This window comes from Stegostoma tigrinum, chromosome 24, assembly GCF_030684315.1.
Source record: "Stegostoma tigrinum isolate sSteTig4 chromosome 24, sSteTig4.hap1, whole genome shotgun sequence".
Classification (NCBI taxonomy): Eukaryota; Metazoa; Chordata; class Chondrichthyes; order Orectolobiformes; family Stegostomatidae; genus Stegostoma; species Stegostoma tigrinum.
In genome coordinates, this window is record NC_081377.1 from 17,446,203 (window position 1) to 17,468,396 (window position 22,194).

Genomic DNA, 22,194 nt, shown 5'->3' on the forward strand with positions numbered 1-22,194 from the left:
TGGCTATTTCTGCCAAGGATGGTCAGGGAATAATTCATTTACCTCAATTTCAGCAAGAACCAATGGCTGAGGCATGACGGTTTCATCACAGATTTTGTAACTGAAATCTGCCAGTTGGTGCAGTTAGAACTGCAGCCTCAAAGCAAGGCAGGAACCTCCTAACCTGTGACTGTCAAGGTTTACTGTGGCTCTTGAGCTTCATGTGCTGGACTCCTTTTCAGCTGTTGCTGGTGATATGACCAGTTAAACATAGCTCATTCAGTTGGTGTTAGACACAGTATGTGGAGGCTAAAGTACCTACTGTCTCATTGGAGGCATAATGTAAGAGACAAGTCTTTCAAAGTGCACTCTCTGTGAGGGACATATGATAAGGAAAATATACCCAAACGAGATGTGTACTGATTGAATAGCAAGTGAGATTCAAATAGGAGTTTGGTGCATAGGGGAAAAGAAGTGCTTTCAGTAAGTTTTATTGAAACTAGCAAAGTGTTTTGTATATTAATTGTATTTAGCAGCACTAATAAGGTTTATCAACAATTATAAACTTTAATAAGCCTGAGCAAAATGAAATTAGTATAAGTACACCAAAATGAAGCTAATGTGAATGAAGTAAGGGCATGGTCATAACAGAGAGGGCATCAGATCTCAGAGCCATTAGGAACAATCTGCGGCAGGTGGGACCTGTACAAGCTGGGTCAGTTACAAGTTAATAGAAATGAGAGGAATGTTCTTACACAAATTGAGATCAGTTGGTGGTATTTGATTGCCATTCTGGAGGTGTGGTTACAGGATTACCAAGGTTTTGACCTGAATACCTAGGGATATTTGTCTTTCAGGAAGGGTAGGCAAAATGGAAAATGAGATGGAGAAAGCAATATTATTAAGGGACAAATTCAGTACATTGGTAAGAATGCGTCTTAGTTTGAAGGGAGAATATGTGAAATCAGTTTAGGTGGAGCTAAGAAACAGCAAGGGCCTTGAACATAATTGAAACTTCTTTATAGGTTACTAAGCTCTGGCAGTAATGTGAGTGGAGATGCATGTACTGTAAGTTATAATCACTGAATCCCAATAGTGTAGAAGCAGGCAGTTCACCCCTTTGAGTCCACACTGACCTTTTAAAGAGCTTCCAACCTAGGCCCACCCTATCCCTGTAAAGCCAACCAATCTAACCTGCACAACATTGGACAGTGGGAGGAAACTGGAGCTGCCAGGTGAAACCCACATGGACACACGAAGAGCATGCCGACTCCACACAAACAGTCACTGAAGGGTTGAATCGAACCCAGGTCTCTGGCACTATGAGGCAGCAGTGCTGACCACTGAACCACTGTGCCAGTGGATGACTTCAATTTACTTCATTAACCAAATCTGCACTAACAGTGTGGAAGCTTAATTCCCAGGTGTGTCAGAGGTGTATTTCTGGAGCAATAAGTTGAGGAGCCGCTAGGGTGTGGTGGCAGCATGTGGCAGCTCTATAAAGGACTAGCTATGTGCACCATGCTGCAACAAAGCAGCATTCACACTTCACACAGTGAGGCTCAGGCCTTTGGTAAACTCACAGATGGACACAAAGTAGGCACGAAGTGTGTGAGCTCTAAGAGAACAAGTGAGCAACCCTTAAGTATACCTTCATCAAATCTGTGAGATGGCACCAGTTCCTGTATGGAAAAGGCAAGGCAGCAGAACTGCAGTGGTGCACATTTGGTGCACTCCATCGTGTAAATGGATCGAAGATATGCCATAAGGGTGTGGTGTGGCTAAAGGGTGTCCAGTCTCAAGGTCCATGTGTGCAGGCAATGCCTGTGGAGTGGGCCTTGAGATGTTGGTGCCATGATGGAGGCCTGGAGTGACTAGGTGCCAGTTCTGACTTTCACACAATGGAAATTGTCTAGTTTCCATCTGGGTGGGAGGGAAAATGGGACACTGCAGAGTGATGGGGTGAAATTTAGTAAACCTCCAGGACAGATGAGCTTCATCACAGAGTGTTGCAGTAAGTGGCTAGAGAGATGTGGATGCATAGGTGATTATCTTTCAAATTTTTATAGATTCTGGAAAGGTTCCTGTACAGTAGAAAATAACCAATGTCACTCTTCTTGTTGAGGAAACTGGAAATGGAAGAATGGAGAACTGACAGCTTTGACAACAGTAGTAGGGAAAATGTTAGAATATATTACAAAAGGATGTGATAACTGGACATTTAGAATGAAACAATGTAAAATTGGTCAGAGTTCAACGTAGATTTATGAAAGGAAGATCATATTTGACAACCATGTTTGATTACTTCCAACATTGATAAAAGAGAACAAGTGGAAGTACTGTAGAGATAATGGGAACTGCAGATGCTGGAGAATCCAAGATAATAAAATGTGAGGCTGGATGAACATAGCAGGCCGAGCAGCATCTCAGGAGCACAAAAACTGACGTTTCGGGCCTAGACCCTTCATCAGAGAGGGGGATGGGGTGAGGGTTCTGGAATAAATAGGGAGAGAGGGGGAGGTGGACCAAAGATGGAGAGAAAAGAAGATAGGTGGAGAGAGTATAGGTGGGAAGGTAGGGAGGGGATAGGTCAGTCCAGGGAAGACGGACAGGTCAAGGAGGTGGGATGAGGTTAGTAGGTAGATGGGGGTGCGGCTTGGGGTGGGAGGAAGGGATGGGTGAGAGGAAGAACAGGTTGGGGAGGCAGAGACAGGCTGGACTGGTTTTGGGATGCAGTGGGTGGAGGGGAAGAGCTGGGCTGATTGTGTGGTGCAGTGGGTGGAGGGGACGAACTGGGCTGGTTTAGGGATGCAGTAGGGGAAGGGGAGATTTTGAAACTGGTGAAGTCCACTTTGATAACATTAGGCTGCAGGGTTCCCAAGCGGAATATGAGTTGCTGTTCCTGCAACCTTCGGGTGGCATCATTGTGGCAGTGCAGGAGGCCCATGATGGACATGTCATCTAAAGAATGGGAGGGGGAGTGGAAATGGTTTGTGACTGGGAGATGCAGTTGTTTGTTGCGAACTGAGCGGAGGTGTTCTGCAAAGCGGTCTACAAGCCTCCGCTTGGTTTCCCCAATGTAGAGGAAGCCACACCGGGTACAGTGGATGCGGTATACCACATTGGCAGATGTGCAGGTGAACCTCTGCTTAATGTGAATTGTCATCTTGGGGCCTGGGATAGGGGTGAGGGAGGAGGTGTGGGGACAAGTGTAGCATTTCCTGCGGTTGCAGGGGAAGGTGCCGGGTGTGGTGGGGTTGGAGGGCAGTGTGGAGCGAACAAGGGAGTCACGGAGAGAGTTGTCTCTCTGGAAAGCAGACAGGGGTGGGGATGGAAAAATGTCTTGGGTGGTGGGGTCGGATTGTAGATGGCGGAAGTGTCGGAGGATGATGCGTTGTATCCGGAGGTTGGTGGGGTGGTGTGTGAGAACGAGGGGGATCCTCTTTGGGCAGTTGTGGCGCGGGCGGGGTGTGAGGGATATGTTGCGGGAAATGCGGGAGAAGCGGTCAAGGGCGTTCTTGATCACTGTGGGGGGAAAGTTGCGGTCCTTGAAGAACTTGGACATCTGGGATGTGCGGGAGTGGAATGTCTTCTCGTGGGAGCAGATGCGGCGGAGGCGGAAGCATTGGGAATAGGGGATGGAATTTTTGCAGGAGGGTGGGTGGGAGGAGGTGTATTCTAGGTAGCTGTGGGAGTCGGTGGGCTTGAAATGGACATCAGTTACAAGCTGGTTGCCTGAGATGGAGACTGAGAGGTCCAGGAAGGTGAGGGATGTGTTGGAGATGGCCCAGGTGAACTGAAGGTTGAGGTGGAAGGTGTTGGTGAAGTGGATGAACTGTTCGAGCTCCTCTGGGGAGCAAGAGGCGGCGCCGATACAGTCATCAATGTACCGGAGGAAGAGGTGGAATTTGGAGCCTGTGTAGGTTCGGAAGAGGGACTGTTCCACGTAGCCTACAAAGAGGCAGGCATAGCTGGGGCCCATGCGGGTGCCCGTGGCCACCCCCTTAGTCTGTAGGAAGTGGGAAGTACTTCCGCCATCTACAATCCGACCCCACCACCCGAGACATTTTTCCATCCCCACCCCTGTCTGCTTTCCGGAGAGACCACTCTCTCTGTGACTCCCTTGTTTGCTCCACACTGCCCTCCAACCCCACCACACCCGGCACCTTCCCCTGCAACCGCAGGAAATGCTACACTTGCCCCCACACCTCCTCCCTCACCCCTATCCCAGGCCCCAAGATGACAATCCACATTAAGCAGAGGTTCACCTGCACATCTGCCAATGTGGTATACTGCATCCACTGTACCCGGTGTGGCTTCCTCTACATTGGGGAAACCAAGCGGAGGCTTGGAGACCGCTTTGCAGAACACCTCCGCTCAGTTTGCAACAAACAACTGCATCTCCCAGTCGCAAACCATTTCCACTCCCCCTCCCATTCTTTAGATGACATGTCCATCATGGGCCTCCTGCAGTGCCACAATGATGCCACCCGTAGGTTGCAGGAACAGCAACTCATATTCCGCCTGGGAACCCTGCAGCCTAATGGTATCAATGTGGACTTCATCAGTTTCAAAATCTCCCCTTCCCCAACTGCATCCCTAAACCAGCCCAGTTCGTCCCCTCCACCCACTGCACCACACAACCAGCCCAGCTCTTCCCCCCCACCCACTGGATCCCAAAACCAGTCCAACCTGTCTCTGCCTCCCTAACCGGTTCTTCCTCTCACCCATCCCTTCCTCCCACCCCAAGCCGCACCCCCATCTACCTACTAACCTCATCCCACCTCCTTGACCTGCCCGTCTTCCCTGGGCTGACCTATCCCCTCCCTACCTCCCCACCTATACTCTCTCCACCTATCTTCTTTTCTCTCCATCTTCGGTCCGCCTCCCCCTCTCTCCCTATTTATTCCAGTTCCCTCACCCCATCCCCCTCTCTGATGAAGGGTCTAGGCCCGAAACGTCAGCTTTTGTGCTCCTGAGATGCTGCTCGGCCTGCTGTGTTCATCCAGCCTCACATTTTATTATTAAGTGGAAGTACTGTATTTGGATTTTCATATATCTTTTGACAAGAAGCAGCACAGGAGGTTAGTAAAGAAAATTGTAGCCTATGTGATTCTGGGAAATATGCAAGCACAGATTGAGAATTTCATTACAGAAAGAGGAAGTAGAAACAAATAAATCATCCTCAAGCTGGCAGGCCGTTACTAGTGGGTTTCACAAGGATCAGTGCATGGCCCATGGCCTTTCACAATTTGCATAAATTATTTGGATGCGAGGACCAATTCTAGTATTTCCAAATTTGCTGAGAGCACCAAACTTGGTGAGAAATAAAGTTATGAGGAGGATGCAAGAAGACTTCAAGTGGACTTGGACGAGCTAAGTGAATGACAGATGGAATACCATATGATTAAGTGTGAAGTTACTTACTTTGGAGGAAAAGATAGAAGATAGAATATTTCTTAAATGTTGAGAAGTTGTGAAATGGTGATGCCCTTGTTCATGAGTCACAACAACAAGCTTGCAGGTACAGTGAGCAAGATGTTGCTGGTTTATATTTGCAGGTAGTATGTCATGCAATATGCCCATTGTCCTGGTCGTGATCATAATTCCTGTATTCCGCACTAGCCCTCTTCAACCTGTATCTCAGTCACCATCATAAACCAAAGGCTCGGTAATAGACGACAGGTGTTATCCACTTGTGATGTACCTCGTGTTCATTGCACACACACAGGCTTGTGATGAGAGGCATGTTGCTGTTGAGAAAAGTCTAGAATGCACCATTGATATCCACAGACAACATCATTGTTGCTGCCTGGACTGGTCTGGAAGAGCCCTCACGTGCTCAACAAAATTGGCTTGACTCAGTTCTCTATCCTAATGTGCTGCACAACCTGGCTGTTCAAAAGCTGCTACAGGCCTTTCCACCACCTATCAGATGAAAACCTGAGAAACAGGAGCACAAGGCAGAGAAGGAGGAAGTGAGGGACGAGTTGCTATAACAGAAAGTAGAGGCACAAAAAGAAACAGGAAAGCAGCACTGACTTACGAGCTATTTCTATCTCCTCAGTCACACCTTTCTGTTCCACAACTAAATTCAGTACCTTTCCTCTATCACTGACCATTCCATCAGCTTCTTTCCAACAGCAGAAAAAGAAAAAGAGCACCAGAAAATGCACTTCCCTAATCAATTTTAGAAAGTTGAGTGGGCAACCATTCTGTTGGCAGCCATTCTGTTGGCAGCCATTCTGGTGGCAGTTCGCTACCAAAAACCACTTCTCACATTTGCCACCAAAAGTAGCGTTGAGTATGTAGCATGTTGACCTCAACTGTTGGAAGACACATTATATTGGGAGGCAAATTATAGAAGAACATCATAGAACATATTTCTTGTCAACAGTTCGTAGGTATGCCAGTATATCCATAGCATTCACCACAGTATGAAGTTATGTCGCAGTTAGCGTCAACATTTAACAAGTTGGTTGATCATAGCATATTGATTAAATTTTGTAGTGTAACACATTTGAAAAGTGTGAAACATATAAAAGTGCTTTAAATGTGTATCTACTACTTCTGGACAACTTGTGCTGTGACCCTGATAGTTAGAAATGGACTGAGGCTGGTGCCCAGCCAAGGTAGTGATAGCAAGTCCCAACCAACAGAACGTACCCCACCTGAAAATTTCAATTCCAAACTGTTTACTTCCACTGATCACTGACTGAAATCGAGATAAAGGAAAAATGTTTCTAAAATAAGTAATTATAGAATGTCTTTTGTCTGTGGAGAAATTCACTGAATTGGAGCAACTGTATATTAAATAGATTTCAACATTTAAATTGCATCATCAAAAGATGTGTAATATACATATGGCCAATAAATGAATTCCTATATTTGTATACAGCCTCAGATAAATTGAAAGTTCAATGTTTTGAAATCAGTCCTCTCAGCTTGCTAGTAATCACAGGCAGACATGGCAAGTCAATGAGGGAGAAGGCCATTTAAACAGGAGATGCCCTCTGGCCATCTTTTCCATAGTTTAAATAGTGTTAGAATGCTCGCTGATTTTTTTTCTATTATTTTTCCTTCTTATTCCGTTATCACTTTTGGTATGAAGTTGTGAACTGGGGATTGTAGGCTGGAAATGACTTGTGGACTTCAGGACAGCGTGTGGTAAAATGTAAAGAAAAAATCCAAACAAGCTTTGTTTGTTTGTGCAGGCAGGCCAGGCGCTGATCCTTGATTTAAGGAATTGCGACAGACACAGACCCTGGGAAGAGCACTGTGTTTAATCAGGTTACTGAAGTTGCCTGTTATTGAGATAAGCACCTGGGATTTGGTTCTGGCAAGTTTGGAAGAGGTTCTGTGTTCAAGCAGATATCAGTTGTTAAATGGAAATCGAGGCCTTGGAAAGAGATGGTCAATGTATTAGGGCAGAGCCAGAAATGAAACTGTTTACTGGGAATGTGTTTTCCGAGGAGACAAGTTTGGCTGTTGACGACACCATAAGAAAATTTGAAAGCTCTCCACCCATTCTTCAACACCAGCTTCCAAAATGTAGAAAGTTGAGCTTGAAGTATTGCTGTTTATATCTGAATGAACAAAGAAGGTGACTCTAATTGGCAGTTGCAGAAAAGCAAGTAAGGAGCACACATTTATAACAAAAGCAGAAACTGCTGGTGAAACTCAGCAGGTCAAATGGCATCTGTGGGGAGAAAGCTCAGATAATGTTTCAAATTTAGTGACTAATCTTCTTAACTTCATCAGAACAAGTTCATTTTCTGTTCGTACTACATTTTGCAGCCAATCACCTCTTCTAGCCCTGATTGGTGCTCACAAACAAACCCTAAATCCTGTTGTTATTCAAGTTAAACATCAATTCACTGTGAATACTGATAATATCCCAGGAGGAGCTGCTGAGATGAATTACTGGAGCCTTCAAGAGTAAGGGATTGAAGTAATATGCATAGTTTAAGGACCATTGTTAATTCGGTCTGTATGAATGATTTATTGATGAGAACTGTACTCCCTCTATCAGGAGCAATTGAGGTTAAATTTATTTTCACTCATATTGTTAGTTCCCCTAAGGCAGTCCTTCCATACTCTAACAGAAAACCCTGAAAGGAGGAAATGTCAAAAGTGATCAATATTCTAGTATCAATCGTAATCTTAGAAAGGTTAAGAGCAGATATTGATAAGTGAAAATCTAAAATATCAAAGTGGTAATTACTTTAAAGATGGGATTTGATTTGGATTGAGTTATTTTCTACAAATATTCAGTCGTGTGAAAGCTTATTATCCAATTTCTGTACCCTATACCAGCACTGAAAAAAGATTTTAAAAATTCTCTCGCAGAGATGCTTTGGGAGTTACAGAGACCGAAAACTACTCCCCTGTGCTAGATTCCTCAGAATGTTAAGATATGGGAGAAAGGTTAATTGAACATCTTGATGATAGTGAAATAGGCAAGTAGAGAAACAAGGGACTGATTCAGAATAAAAAACAGGTTTTAAGCATTTCAGATGTAATATGCAGTTAGATGCATGGAAAATAAAAATTAAACAGAAACACACTTCCAAATTTTAACAAGTGATGCATGTATGGGACAATTGATTTGAACAAACACCAACAAGATTCAGAAAGAGTCCTGAGAGAAATATAGTTTCTCATTGGCTGAGAATCAAACCTAACAATCACAAAACATGAAAATGTTGTGTTCAGCTGTCAGAACAGTTCAACAAAGGGGGTGGAAAATTGGATGCAGAGGCTTTGAGGCTGTTAGCACTCCCAGTGTGTTCAATCGATTCTATTATGGTAGCAACTGCAAGCCGCTGTGAAACGGCATATAAACATGTGACTTGTGGCACTGTGCTAATGTCCTCATCTGCAGGCTAAAAGATCCAGGTTCAAGTCTTACCTCCCCAGGTTCATGTGTTATAATATGTTTAAACTGGTGTGTTAAAATATCCAAGTGAGTGATATTATTTCTCAATAGAAAACCAATGTTTTAGAACACAGAACATTACAGCATAGTACAGGCCCTTCGGCCCTCAATGTTGTGCCGACCTGTCATACCGATCTCAAGCCCATCTAACCTACACTATTCCATGTACGCCCATATGCTTGTCCAATGACGACTTAAATGTACCTAAAGTTGGCGAATCTACTACCGTTGCAGGTAAAGCGTTCCATTCCCTTACTACTCTCTGAGTAAAGAAACTACCTCTGACATCTGTCCTATATCTTTCACCCCTCAATTTAAAGCTATGCCCCCTCGTGCTCGCCGTCATCATCCTAGGAAAAAGGCTCTCCCTATCCACCCTATCTAACCCTCTGATTATTTTATATGTTTCAATTAAGTCACCTCTCAACCACCTTCTCTCTAATGAAAACAGCCTCAAGTCCCTCAGCCTTTCCTTGTAAGACCTTCCCTCCATACCAGGTAACATCTTAGTAAATCTCCTCTGCACCCTTTCCAAAGCTTCCACATACTTCTTATAATGCGGTGACCAGAACTGTACACAATACTCCAAGTGCGGCCGCACCAGAGTTTTGTACAGCTTCACCATAACCTTTTGGTTCCGGAACTCGATCCCACTATTAATAAAAGCTAAAACACTGTATGCATTCTTAACAGCCCTGTCAACCTGGGTGGCAACTTTCAAGGATCTGTGCACATGGACACCGAGATCTCTCTGCTCACCTACACTGCTAAGAATCTTACCGTTAGCCCTGTACTTTGCCTTCCAGTTACTCCTACCAAAGTGCATCACCTCACACTTGTCTGCATTAAATTCCATTTGCCACCTCTTAGCCCAGCTCTGCAGCTTTTTCTTAAATGACTGTCATTGTCTGAGGAGGCAACTGCTCTGCATCCATGTTGATGTGATTTCTTTCATTGTGTGAAGCTTTGGGAGAGTTATCAGCCTCCGTTAACGGATTTAAGGTCTTCCGTTGCCCCATCATTAGTATCTGTCTTGGTTCTGCTTTCTGAAGTTAGAGAGGTTAGCATGCCTCAGTTGATAGAGTGCCTGCCTCTGAGCCTGATGCTTCACGTTCAATGTCACGCCAGGACTCATTGGCGATTGAGGGAGATTTCCTAACATGGTTGAAAAACTTTGATTATTCAAGACTTTGATCTAATAACCTATTCAACACTTCTCCACTTTTCTCCAAAGGAGAAAATAAGGTGTGAAGGTACAAAGCGATTAAACTGGAGTTGCCACTAACAATCGTGGCACTTGCCAGTTCTCTGTTACAATCCTCCAGCAAACTTTAGTTGAGAATTTACTCACCTCTTCTGTTATCACATTCCTCAACTCAGCAAACGTTCTTCCTTACTCTTCAATGGGGCACCTTACGATTTTGCTCTGTGTGAAAGGTGCTGTGTAAATGCAACTTGTTTCTGTGTACTGTCATTATGCACAACTATTCCAGCTGTTTTCCTGTTCATTGCTGAGTTCTGCAGCTAACCTCAGAGTTTCACAGGTCAAGGTGGATAGCTCTCAGAAGCTGGCATTTGAGAGTGGAATGTTGCAAAGGAGGGGTACCAAGAACAATGGCCTCAATCATTTCTGGACCTCACTCTGTGTGTTATAGACTACGCTCCAGTGGGTCTCTGTTTAAGCTCAGAAGTATTTTCAAAAATGTCATCCTCATTCAGCTCCGACCATCCGTTGCCCGGGTCACAACCTCAGCCTGTAGCCCTCAAGATGGTGCGCATTTGCCCATCAGGAGGGTCTAGGCCCGAAACGTCAGCTTTTGTGCTCCTGAGATGCTGCTGGGCCTGCAGTGTTCATCCAGCCTCACATTTCATTATCTTGGATTCTCCAGCATCTGCAGTTTCCATTATCACTTATTCAGCATAGCCTTTTCTCGCCTTTGGAGGTGCCTCTAACTTTCAGGAATTGGAAGGTCCCAATAGAAGCCCTTCTCTCCATTTGACCTCCAGGCACGTAACTTTTAGGAGGGCAAGGGAAGGGAGTGGGGTATCGTCAATATCCAATGCAAAAATAGTCACTCTGACCCATCTACACATGTGTTGTTGCACCTATGATGTCACAAGGTAACGTTATTAAAATATACAAGAATATACAAGAACATTTCTTTAGGAGACTTGAGGGGTTGGATGTTAGAAGATTGTTTTGGGTGAGCATAGAACTAGACGGTGTAATCTCAGAGTAAGGGGTCACCCAAAATGGGGAGGAATTTCTTCTCTGAGTGTGGGGTGGTAGAGACTGAATCATTAAGAATATTTAAAGCTGAGATAATCTGAATCAGTAAGGGAATCAAGAGTAAGGGGGGAAAGACAGGAAAGTAGAATTGAGGGTTGTCCGATCAGCTGTGATCCCATTGATGGACTAATAGGCCTCCTTCTGCTTCTAGTGCTTATGGTCTATAACTTTTAAGTTGAAAATGAGGTGTAAGACTGCGACAACACGACAACTATGATAACCAGAGATAATGGGAACTGCAGATGCTGGAGAATCCAAGATAATAAAATGTGAGGTTGGATGAACTTAGCAGGCCAAGCAGCATCTTAGGAGCACAAAAGCTGACATTTCGGGCCTGGACCCTTCATCAGAGAGGGGGATGGGGAGAGGCTTCTGAAATAAATAGGGAGAGAGGGGGAGGTAGACCAAAGATGGATAGAAGAGAAGATAGGTGGAAAGGAGAGTATAGGTGGGGAGGTAAGGAGGGAATAGGTCAGTCCAGGGAGGACGGACAGGTCAAGGGGGCGGGATGAGGTTGGTAGGTAGGAAATGGAGGTGCAGCTTGAGGTGGGAGGAGGGGATCGGTGAGAGGAAGAACAGGCTAGGGAGGCGGGGATGAGCTGGGCTGGTTTTGGGATGCACTGGTGGGAGGGGAGATTTTGAAGCTTGTGAAGTCCACATTGATACCATTGGGCTGCAGGGTTCCCAAGCGGAATATAAGTTGCTGTTCCTGCAACCTTCGGGTGGTATCATTATGGTACTGCAGGAGGCCCAGGATAGACAAGTCGTCTAAGGAATGGGAGGGGGAGTTGAAATGGTTCGCGACTGGGAGGTGCAGTTGTTTATTGTGAACCGAGCGGAGGTGTTCTGCAAAGTGGTCCCCAAGCTTCTGCTTGGTTACCCAATGTAGAGGAAGCCACAATGGGTACAGAGGATGCAGTATACCACATTGGCGGATGTGCAGGTGAACGTTTGCTTGATGTGGAAAGTCATCTTGGGGCCTGGGATGGGGGTGAGTGAGGAGGTGTGGGGGCAGGTGTATCACTTCCTGCGGTTGCAGGGGAAAGTGCTGGGTGTGGTGGGGTTGGAGGGGAGTGTGGAGCAGACAAGTGAGTCACGGAGAGAGTGGTTTCTCTGGAAGGCAGACAAGGGTGGGGATGGGAAAATGTCTTTAGTGGTGGGGTCGGATTGTAGATGGCGGAAGTGTCGGAGGATGATGTGTGGTATGCAGAGGTTGGTGGGGTGGTATGTGAGGACTAGGGGGATCCTCTTAGAGCGGTTATTGCAGGGGTGGGGTGTGAGGGATGAGCTGCGAAAAATGCGGGAGACTCAGTCGAAGGTGTTCTCGACCACTGCGGGGGTGAGGTTGCAGTCCTTGAAGAACGAGGACATCTGAGATGTGTGGGAGTGGAATGCCTCATCGTGGGAGCAGATGCGGCGGTGGCGAAGGAATTGGGAATAGGGGGATGGAATTTTGCAGGAAGGTGGGTGGGTGGAGGTGTATTCCAGGTAGCTGTGGGAGTCGGTGAGCTTGAAATGGACATCGGTTTGTAGGTGGTTGCCTGAGATGGAGACAGAGAGGTCCAGGAAGGTGAGGGATGTGTTGGAGATGGTCCAGGTGAACTTGAGGTGGAAGGTGTTGGTGAAGTGGATGATCTGTTCGAGCTCCTCTTGGGATCAGGAGGCAGCGCTGATATAGTCATCAATGTAACGGAGGAAGACGTGGGGTTTAAGGCCAGTGTAGGCGGAAGAGGGACTGTTCCACGTCACATACAAAGAGGCAGGCATAGCTTGGGCCCATGCGGGTACCCATGGCCACCCCCTTTGTCTGTAGGAAGTGGGAGGAATCGAAAGAGAAGTTGCTGAGGGTGAGGACGAGTTCGCCCAGGCGGATGACGGTGTCGGTGGAGGGGGACTGGTTGGGCCTGCAGGACAGCAAGAAGTGGAGGGCCTTTAGGCCATCTGCATGAAGAATGCAGGTGTATAGGGACTGGACGTCCATGGTGAAAATGAGGTGTTGGGGACCGGGGAACTGGAAGTTCTGGAGGAGGTGGAGGGTGTGGGTGGTGTCATGGACGTAGGTGGGGAGTTTCTGGACCAAGGGGGAGAAAATAGAGTCCAGGTAGGTGGCGATGAGTTCAGTGGAGCAGGAGCAGGCGGAGACAATGGGTCTGCCAGGGCAGGTGGGTTTGTGGATTTTGGGAAGGAGATAGAAGTGGGCGGTGCGGGATTGGGGAACAATGAGGTTGGATGCTGTTGGTGGGAGGTCACCTGAGGTGATGAGGTTGTGGATGGTTTGGGAGATGATGGTTTGGTGCTCAGGGGTAGGGTCATGATCCAGAGGGCATTATGAGGAGGTGTCGGAGAGTTGGCATCTGACCTCGGCGATGTAGAGGTCAGTGCGCCATACTACCACTGCACCTCCTTTGTCTGCGGATTTGATGGTGAGGTTGGGATTGGAGCGGAGGGTTGCATGTTCTGTGGGGGAGAGGATGGAGTGGGTGAGAGCGGTGGAGAGTTTGAGGCAATTGATATCTCGACGACAGTTGGCGATGAAGAGGTTGAGGGAGGGTAGGAGGCCTGGGGGTGGTGTCCAGGAGGAGGACTTGTGTTGGAGGTGGGAGATGGGGTCAGTGGAGGGAGGGTTAGGCTCATGGTTAGAGAAGTAGGCATGGAGGCGGAGTCGGTGGAAAAACTGCTTGATGTCCAGATGTGACTGGTATTCGTTGATGTGTGGGTGGAGGGGGACAAAGGTGAGCCCCTTGCTTAGGACTGACCGCTCGTCCTCCATCAGGGGGACCTCTGGGGGGGATGGTGAAAATTCGGCAGGGCTTGGTGTGGCTGTCTACTCTGGGGTTGCTGGCTGTGGAAGCTGTGGGTGGAGCAGTGTTGGCGTCGGCTGTGGATGGGGTTGCGTTGGCTGTGGGCGCTGTTCCGTCAATGGTGGGGGGAGTGCCGCTGGGGTCAGTGGTGGGCAGAGTTCCGTCGGCGTTGGGCAGAGTTGCGTCAGTGTCAGCACTGGGTGGAGTTGTGTCGGTGCCATCGGTGGGCGATGTGGCGTCGGCTGTGGGCGGAGTGGGTCCGACCACACTGCTAATGACATTTTTCCATCCCCACCCTTGTCTGCCTTCCGGAGGGACCACTCTCTCCGGGACTCCCTTGTCCGCTCCACACTCCACTCCAACCCCACCACACCTGGCACCTTCCCCTACAACTGCGCCCCCCCCGTCGCGAACCATTTCAACTCCCCCTTCCCATTCCTCAGATGACATGCCCACCCTAGGCCTACCTACTAACCTACCATTTCCTACCTACCAACCTCATCCCGCCCCCTTGACCTGTCCATCCTCCCTGGACTGACCTATTCCCTCCCTACCTCCCCACCTATCCTCTCTTCTCTGCCTGTCTTCTCCTCTGTCCATCTTCGGTCCGCCTCCCCCTCTCCCCCAATTTATTTCAGAACCCTCTCCCCATCCCCCTTTTCTGATCAAGGGCCCTGGCCTGAAATGTCAGCTTTTGTGCTCCTGAGATGGTGCTTGGCCTGCTGTGTTCGTCCAGCTCCACAATTTGTAAACTATTATAACCAGTGTGAAAACTTCATCGCAAATCTGCTGCTGCACTCTGACATTAAAATTGTAACTCAGAGGTAAATTAACCTTCAACAAAAGCCTCGTCACTGGAAGTGCTGATTTGCAACAAAATGTACAGACCGATTCTGATTGTTGTTTGTGATCTGTTTATTTGCCTCCTGCTTGGAATGAATTTCTTCACAACAGACCACTGGGCTGTTTTTGTCATATTCAGTCAGGTGGAACTCTGTCAACTTTGACACTCGTGGACAGCAACACTTCACCTTGCATTGTCAACAAAGGCAGTCTTTGAGAAGTGGATGCAGCTTCCACATGTAACCAATGGCTGCAGAAATTTTAACTACAAGTCCACAGTCGATTTGAATTTGTCACCACTCCTCCAGACTCCACACGATAGCTTGGTGGCATTAAATTCACACACCATGCCTGAGTTACAGTCATGCAGCTTTGTTGCTTGTATATTTTTGTTCAATTTACTCCAAATCCCAATGCCTCCTTTTAAATTGTGTTGAAAGAATTTATTATTAGATGCTTTTGTGGCCTTCTCAGAGGTGCAACGTTCATTTGTAATCCTGACAAAAGCGTAAAGTGGTCCACTTGGACTCATGACATCATGACTGAATACTCCAGCACACACTGTTATAACTTTATATTTCAAATAAAATGCTACAAATCAGGACTTTGAAAGGTATAAACCGCATTGAGAGATGCCCTATTCAGTTGCTGTATCATGACATCCTCAGTGAAATATTAAGCCTGTGACAACATTACTGCAGAATGTCTTACATTTAATCTGAGCTTTGTTAGAAGAAAATAATACAGAAACATAGCAGATAGTGGTAGAAGTCTGGCATTTGACCCTGCAAGCATAGTGCACCATTAAATATGATCACTGCTTAGTATTGAGTCCAATACCCAAATCCTGCCCTCCTCCATATCTTTGGATCCCTTTAGCCTCAGGAACTCTTTGAATGCTTGCTATTGCCTATGCACTGTTTCAGAGGCATTTCCCAATCCTTCATAGCCCAAACACGCCTCATACCAACATAGTTTCCATTATTAAGATTTGTTACCTCTAGTCTCACAAACAAATACCTCAGTCTCCATCTTAATGAAGAATGTTATGGTCACTCATCCCCAAGTGATCTCTCACAACTACAATTGCCAACTATTCCTTTCTCACTGCATAATACCCAGTCAAAGATGGCCTGTTCTCCAGTTGGTTTCTCAACATAGTGGTCCAGAAAACCATCCCATATAAACTCCAGGAAAAATTTCTGTATGGTCTTGTGACTAATTTGATTTGCCCAGTCTACATGCAGATTAAAGTCAGCCATTTATTTTAATGCAGTAAACAGTAAGACCAAACCTTGGGGTTCAATAAGCATAATTTGAACCACCAGAATCACATTACTGCCTTGAAATTTGGTTCTGATATATTATTAGTAATAATGTATGCAATTTTAATTGCTGTACTGCTTTAATCACATTTTAGTTTTTTTTTAATTGAACATGTCTGTCAGTGCACCTCATGTTCATGAGGTAAGATGATGCACAAAGAACGACATTGACATCTGTATTGCTAGTTTGTGAGGGAGCTGATCACCAGGTAGCATTTTATTCTGCATATATTAAAACATGTTAATTAAGTTTCAACCAGCATGATTATTGCCACAAGTATTTAAAAAAATTCACCCCGTCTGAGAAATATATGGCATTCTTACCAATGTTCCTTCAGGGCAGAAGTTTTTATTTTTGCAAACTAATTATTCATCTAATCACATTCAATCAAATTAAGGGTAGGGAAATAATGCAATTATTATTTTCCATTCCGAATATTCAGTGTGGTCAATTTTGTAATAAACACTATTAACAGTAAAAATGAAATTACAGGCTCAATTTCTCAACTGCCAGGATAGATAAGATGAACCTAGAGGAGAAGGAACCCCACCTTTCCAAGTCAAGATGAAAGCCTTCGAAACAATGTCAGTTTTAATGAGTTTGGCGATTTAATTTGTTTCCTACATCTCACTGAAGTGGCAGACAGCATGGAGATTGGCAGGTCAGTGCTTTTCTCCTCTATTACTATCATCAAAATCCTTTTGCTTAATGAGAAAGTGAAATAATTAAACCACAGCAGTGAGGACATTGTTCACTTCACGTTTTATTAATCATTTACTACTGGAAGCACTGAGTTCTGTTTTCCCAATATGATATTTTCAAATGTCCTCTGAAATGACATGAATTTTATTCTTGATTCTTTCATGGGGCGGCACGATGGCTCTGTGGTTAGCACTGCTACCTCACAACGTCATGGGCATGGGTTTAATTCCACTCTTGGGCAACTGTCCGTATGGAATTGCCGGTTCTCGCCCGTGTTTACCTGGGTTCCCTCTCGGTGTTCTAGTTTCCTTCCACAGTCCAAAGATGTGCAGGTTAGACAAATTAGCCATGCTAGATTCCCCAATGTGTCGAGGCATGTGCAAGCTAGGTGGGTTAACCTTTGGTAAATCAAGGGTCGCGCATATAGGGTGAGGACTGGGTTTGGCTAGGATGTTGTTTGAAGGGTCAGTGCAAATTCATTGGGCCAAATAGCCTCTTTCTGCACTGTAGGGATTCTCTGAATCAATGATGTGGATGCCATTGACCAGCCAGCATTTATTGCCCATTCTTAATTGTCCAGAGGGCAGTTTAGAGTCAACCAAATTGCTGGAATGACATGTAGGCCAGTTTGGGTAAGAACTACAGTTTCCTTCCCCAAAGGACATGAGGGAATCAGACAGTTTTTTTTTCCCCCAAGGTCACCATTAGACTCTTAATTCCAGATTTTTATTGGATTTAAATTCGACCATATGCCATTGTGGGTTTTGAATCCAGGTCCCTCGAGCATTTTCTGTGTCTCTGAATAAGTATTCTAGTGATATAACCACCAGGCCATCATCTCCTCTGTAATTACTTGCAGGCAACTGCAATGTGTAAAATTATTCTTTCTCACTATACTTTAGTTTTACTTAAGCGTTTTTTTTTGTTTCAGAGAATGTGGGGAGATGACTTAACTCCACTCCTCTACCACTATCGAAAGATATGGTTTTGAAAATATGGGAGAAGAAAACTCTTAAGATATTAGCTTTTCATTTATGCAAGTTTCTGGCAGATGTTATCAATTCTTTTATTGAGCTGGAATCATATGATATGAAGTGCAATGGAGCAGATCCTTTCCACATGAAGATCAAGCTAAATGTTGGAGTCCAGCCTGACATGAACACTTGGGAATTCCCCACTGGAAAGAGGCTCATCAACCTCAGACAGATAGTCTTGCAGATGGTGGGGATGGGGCAAAAATGAAGGAAAACAGGTTAGGTGACAGAACAGTCTTTTGTCTTTCCTGAAGAATATTTTTCGGTAGTTCATTGACTATTAGTGGCACTTGGTGCAATATGCAAAGGATAAATTTCTCTCCAAGGAGAAGCAAATGTGTGCAGTGTTGAATTTGAGTGTAGAATCACGGAATGGTTAGCGCACACACGGATTATTCAGCCCAATTCCCTGCTAGCCCAGTGCAACATCAATTCATCTTGTACTATTCCCTTGCAATTTCTCATAGCCTGCATTTCGTTTTTCTTTTCAGATAATGTTCCAGTTCCATGTTGATTGATTGATTCTGCATCCTCCATAGTCTCTTTCAGATCATGACATTTTTTTCCTTATTTCCCTATTGCTGCTTTTGCCAGTTGCTTTAGATCTGTGTCCTGGGAAGTAAGAATAGTTTCTCCCTTGTACCGTATTCAGAGCACTCACAGTTTTGGACACCTTTCTCAAGTCTCCACTCTCTGCCTGCCCTCCTTCAGTGAAAGCAGTCCTAGTTTATACAATCTATCTATGAAGCTGAAGTCCCTCAGTCCAGGGACCATCCTCATCATTATTGTTCCAAAGTCTTCACATTTTTCAGAAAGAAATGGAAGTAGTGATTCAGCTGAGGCTGAATGAGAGTGTTATACGGATTCAATGTTACTTCTCTGCTTTTGAACTTTCCCCTTACTTATAAACCCAAGGACACTGTGTGTATTAATCACTTTCAACCTGGCAGTGGAGAAAAACAGTTAAAAGGCAAAAGAATTAAAATCTCCAACTGTTCAATGTATGTTCTGCTCTTGAGAGACAGTCAGTGATCGGTGGGAAAGAAAAATTCTGAGCACACAAACAGATCAACCATGATCTTATCGAATGGTAGAGTGAGTTTGAAGGGCGGAGTGCGCCTATTTCTGCTTCCTGTTCATAAATTTGTACATCATCTGGGGGTCAGCTTCAGTTTCTAGTGTACGAATGGCATGGCACTGAGGTACACAAAGCAATGAGGCCTGGCTTCAGTCTTTGATCTTTGCACAGCTAAAAAACTGAGACACACCGAACAGCTGGTCTCAGATTCAATTGCAGGTTTAAGATGCTTTAACTGATTTAGTAATCTGGTCTTCCAAAAGCAAAGAACAAATAATACGGAGGACAAATGCCTTCTCGGTAAAGTAGTGGAAACAACATTAAGGGATGGTTAGATCTCATGTAATTAGTGACAAAGGTGATAAGGCAATGGATTTTTACAGAGATATAACTTCATTCAGACATACACTGTCACCAGTTGAGTATATGACCTACTGAGGACCTCAGCGAAAACAGAAAACATCAAGATGTAGCCAGACAATTTCCTAATGATTAGGTCACTATCAACCATTGACCTCTCCCTCGGGCAAGCTTCATATATTTTTTCCTCAGTTTGGCTAACTGAGCAAATTTCAGATTACTCCCTACAATTTGGAAAGTGGTATTTTAGTTGAAGACTATAACGTTCACTGAGAACTACATGTCGAACTTCTGATTTCTGTCACTGATGAGTGATGTTTAACGAGCCGATATCCATATCTTGAATTAGGCAGCAAAAGACCTTCATAGATGAACAAAAGGTTTGTTTTAAGCCTCTGGTTTAACTCACGCACCAATTTCTGCGACGATTTTTATTTGATCACTTGCAATCCTGTATTTCAGCAGCCTTTGACCAGCATTTGGACAGGCCAGAGCATGGTAATTTTGAAAATAATATGGTTGAAAAATGGTAAATATATAATAGCTTCTTAAAGATGTTCATCTTCACCTGCTGCTGCTACTATATAACTCAAAGCTTGCTTCAACTGGAGATTGAACTGAAAATCTAGCCTTTGGGACTTCTACATATCATCCGTATCACTTTCAGAATTCATGTGCAAGGAGGCATATTATTCAGCAAGTTACTCTCGCTGTTCTAATGAACACTAACATAATCAAAGATATCAAAATGCCTTCATCTATGTGAATCCCAAGGATGACTGTTCTAGATGGTTCATATGCATAAGATTGCAAGGAAGCAATCACTCTTTAAAGCTATAAATAAAATTTGCCTCCAAACACTCCTCTGGACAGGCTAAAATGGAAAAAACTTTTTTTGACCTTGTGCTTCGTTTCTTTCCATTGTGGTCAAGTGTAATGAGTACAACCGAGGGGGAATAGACATATGTTGCTGCATGTGTGCTTTTGACTTGATTTGACTTAACATTGCAAGAATCATAGGTAGCCAAGTGTAAAAACCGAACGAAGAGTAAAGCATCTCCTGTCACTAAACAGAAGCACATCACTGTGTTGTGACAATCCAGTGTGAGATCCAATTACTGGAAATTCAATTCAGCATACACTTAACAGCAAGTTTTGCAGCAATTCTTTTCACCATAGATCTGGATACAGTTACTGAGAAGTACATGTGTTCAATGTAATTTGGCTTTTGTATTTTGTCTGGTTTATTATTCCCATCTACCTGCTCTGTACCTGCCCCGGCCCATTTGAAGGATGTAAGATAGTCAGCGCCTTCTCCACTAAATAGACCATTAAAAGGACATCACAAAGTCCATCTGCTGCTGTCGCTGCCTACCCTGAGGTGATGCATTAATGCTTGGGATAGTGTTTGCTTGTGTCACAATGCATTCCTTGCTTGCAGAGAAGGCACATACAGTCACTTGTGCAGGGAAACATGATAGCAGGAACTTCTTGAACACTAGTCAATTTCCAGGATTCTGTAGACTCTGGAACAATCCCTACAGCTTGGAGGGTGGCTAATGTCACTCCAATATTCAAAAATGGAGGTAGAGAGGAAACAGGGAATAATAGACCAATAAGCCTAATATCAGTAGCAGGGAAAATTATTGAATCAATTATCAACAACTTTATAGTGGAGCATTTAGAAAGCAGCGGTAGAATCAGACGGAGTCAGCATGGATTTATGAAGGGGAAATCATGCTTGACCAATCTGTCGGAATTCTATGAAGATGTAACTAGTAGAGTTGACAAGGAGGAGCCAGTTGATGTGTTATATTGGAATCTTCAGATAGCGGTGTAAGAGATTATTGTGCAAGATTAAAGTGTGTGGGATCTGAGAAATGTATTGAAATGGGTAAGAAAACTGGTTGGCAGGGAGGAAACAAAGAGGAAGGATTAATGGGTCCAAATCAAATTGGCAGGCAATGACCAGAGGGCTGCCACAGGGATCAGTGCTGGGACCCCATCAATTTACAATATATGTTAATGATTTGGATGAGTGGACAAAATGTAACATCTCCAAGTTTGCACATAATACCAAGACAGGGTGTGTGTGTGTGTGTGTGTGTGTGTGTGTGTGTGTGTATGTGTGGGGGGGGGGGGTGAACTGTGATGAGGATATAGAAGTTCTTCAGCATGATCTGGACAGGTTGGGTGAGTGGGCAAACCAATGGCAGATGAAGTATAATTTGGATAAATATGAGGTTATTTATTTTGGAAGCAAATACAAGAAGGTAGATTACTACCTGAATGGCTATAAATTGGGAGAGGGGAGTGTGCAGGGGGAACTGGGTATCCTTGTGCACCAGTTGCTGAAAGTAAGCATGTAGGTATAGCAGGGGGTAAAGAAGGCAAATGGTATGTTGGCCTGCATTGCAAGAGGTTTCGAGTACAGGAGCAGGGGTATGTTATTGCAGTTATACAGAGCCTTGGTGAGACCAAACCTGGAATATTGTATAGTTTTGAACTCCCTTTCTGAGGAAGGATGCTCTTCCTCTCGAGAGGGAGTGCAGCAAAGGCTTACCAGGCTGATTCCAGAGATGGCGGGCCTGATGTATGAGGAGAGAGTAATTGGTTTAGGGCTGTTTTCGCTGGAGTTCAGACAAATGAGGTGGGAATCTCATAGAGACTTATAAAATTCTCACAGGACTAGGCAGGGTCAATGCAGGCAGGATGTTCCCGATCGTGGGTGTATCCAGAATCAGGGGTCACAGTATGAAGATTTGGGTAGATGATTTTGAATAGAGAAGACGAGACATTTCTTCACCCAAAGAGTGGTGAGCCTGTGGAATTCATTGCCATCA

General features: G+C 44.9%; 1 protein-coding gene across 5 annotated transcripts in view; it reads left to right on the top strand.

Moving 5' to 3' along the window:
• dlgap3 (discs, large (Drosophila) homolog-associated protein 3) overlaps positions 1 to 22,194 on the top strand; it is a 690,985-nt gene that overhangs the window by 398,935 nt on the left and 269,856 nt on the right. The window contains exon 4 of one of the 5 annotated variants that reach the window (XM_048558167.2): positions 16,670 to 16,838. The exons of the other annotated variants lie outside the window; for them this stretch is intronic. The gene's annotated coding sequence lies outside the window, so the exon portion shown is untranslated. The remainder of the gene's footprint in view (positions 1 to 16,669; positions 16,839 to 22,194) is intronic. 5 annotated transcript variants of the gene reach the window in all.